A 2,662-nucleotide genomic window follows, 5' to 3' on the forward strand; every position below is an offset into this window, starting at 1 on the left:
GTATAATTATGATATTGAATATAGAGAAGGAAAATGTCATGGAAATGCCTATGGACTGAGCTGAAGACCCTGCAAAAATAACTGCAGACTATGCTGCAAAAGAAGGTTGAACTAACCAGGTGTCATAAAGCTGAATTCAAAGTGACTGAAGAAGTTGATGATGGTGAAGTGGAACCAGATATAGATATTAAAGCAGAGCAGGAGAAAGATCAAGATTTGAAGCCAATAATTGATTTTCTACAAGCAAGTGTTTTGCGCCCTGCTTGGGAGAAGGTGTCTAGCTTAAGCCCTGTGACAAAGAACTACTGGGCACAATGGGACCAGTTGAAGCTTGAATATGGTATTCTTGTTCGGAGATGGGAAAGTGACGCCCTGGCAAACAGTTATACCGAGAAAGTTACGAGAAGTTGTGCTGCGTCAATCCCATGATACTGTAACAGGAGGACATCTCGGAGTTAAGAAGACATTGAGTCACCTACGACAGAGATTTTACTGGATAGGTATAAGGTAAGATGTGGAGGAGTGGTGCAGGACATGCAGTACATGTTGTGCTAAAAGGGGACCCAAACATAAGGGATGTGCCCCAATGAAGTTATATCAAGTTGGTGCACCAATGGAAAGAGTATCCATTGACTTTGCTGGTCCATTGCCCAGAATTCGTGCTGGAAACAGGTACATTTGTGTGGTGATGGATTATTTCACCAAGTGGCCTGAGGCATATGCAATACCAAATCAGGAAGCTACAACTGTAGCTTCGGCTATTAGTGATTTGTTCTTCAGGTTTGGTATGCCATACGAACTGCATACAGATCAAGACCATAACTCTGAATAAGCTGTGTTCCATGAATGCTGCAAGTTGTATGGCATACGAAAGACTAGGACAACGCCATTTCTCCCACAGTCTAATGGGATGGTAAAAAAGTACAACTGGACATTGGGACAGGAATTGTCAAAGTTTTGTAATGGCCGTCAAGATGACTGGGAGTCTTACTCCCTCCACAGTTGATGGCCTATAGAACAGCAGAGCATGAAGCCACTGGATACACTTCAGTAAAGCTGATGTTTGGTCGGGAACTTCGGTTGCCAGTGGACGTGATAACAGGACGCCCACCTTACGAAGAGTTGCCTGTAAATGTGCCAGAGTTCGTGAAAGTGTTATCTGAAGGGATGGATGATATTCACCATCAAGTGCATTCAAACTTGAAAACGTCAGCTGATTCCATGAAGCTATGTTATTGTTACGTCTCCGTTTGTTAATTGATTTTTTCGTAACTTTGTTCCGACGAAATTTTAACGACACAAGTCTTTACTTAATAAAAATGGTTTATTCTTTCCGAATATAACTTTACCGAAACACTCAACTTCAACAATCGCGCTAAAACAAACGCTAATCAACGAACGTCAACAATACTTCTGACTGCAGTTCAATTACTCACTAACTACACAGATATTACATTCACCTCTTTTATATACCAGCCTACCCTATATCTAGTAAGAACTAGAACATTCGCCAAAGTACATGATAGTTCTAGAAACGTTGCGTCACAGTAGTCATGTGACTCGATGACGCAACATTATGATAAGAGATCTACTGAAGTCAGCTTTGTACCAGGAGACAACAGAACAAATGACGCTGCTGAAGACGTGTCACATCAAAAAGCCACTGTTGAAGAAGAAACTATTCCTGGTTTTGAGAAGGAAATCAGTGAAGCCGTAAATAAAGTACTTCCACTGATGTGACTACTACCGATAATGGGACATTTCCTGATGGAGCAGATGAACCCCACATGAAGCAGAAGCCAACGTGATGGAGACCAGTACGGAAGAAGATATGTTCTGTAAAATTAAGAGACTTTGTTGTATTTTAATTTTGTGTTTATAAATTCTGTACATTTAATTAAGTTATTGATGGTTTAATGTAAGTGGCTATTGTTCGGGACGAACAATACTAAGAAAGGGGGCAGTGTTACGACACCCGAAGTCATGCAATACTGGGAGCATGGGCGCTGGAGTTTCTGGAAGGATCACGAATTTTCCTGGCAACTCCAGTTTGTTCGAGGTGCCCTCTTTTTTAGTATATAAGACTGGTGAGAAAAACCAGCGCAAGGGCAGAGGCAGATAGATTGAATAGATGAGTGAAGCCAACAGTAGGCACCATAAGTAAAGTGTGTGAATCACTGTAATTTATAGCGTGTGTTATTGAAGTTGTTAAGGGTATTACAAAGTTTGTATCGAGAAAGAATAAACTAGTTTTAATCAAGAAGGGAATTGTATCGATGAAATTTATCCGAAAGAATTTTAACCGGAAATTATCAACCAGTCAGATACGTAATATCATCAAACAAGCAGATACGTAACAGTATATATATATATATTGTTACGTCTCCGTGTGTTAATTGATTTTTCCGTAACTTCGTTCCAACGAAACGACACAAGTCTTTACTTAATAAAACTGGTTTATTCTTTCCGAATATAACTCTGCGATACACTTAATCTCAATACTCGCGCTAAAAGAACACTGTAACGAACGAACGTTAACTTCAACAATACCGTGTGACTGCAGTTCAATTACTCACTATCTACCTATACACACATTACTCTACCCGCGTCACGTTTTCCCCTCTTTTATATACCAACCTACCCTATGTCTAGTAAGAACTCG

The sequence above is a fragment of the Limulus polyphemus genome, unplaced genomic scaffold, assembly GCF_000517525.1.
Source record: "Limulus polyphemus unplaced genomic scaffold, Limulus_polyphemus-2.1.2 Scaffold5148, whole genome shotgun sequence".
Classification (NCBI taxonomy): Eukaryota; Metazoa; Arthropoda; class Merostomata; order Xiphosura; family Limulidae; genus Limulus; species Limulus polyphemus.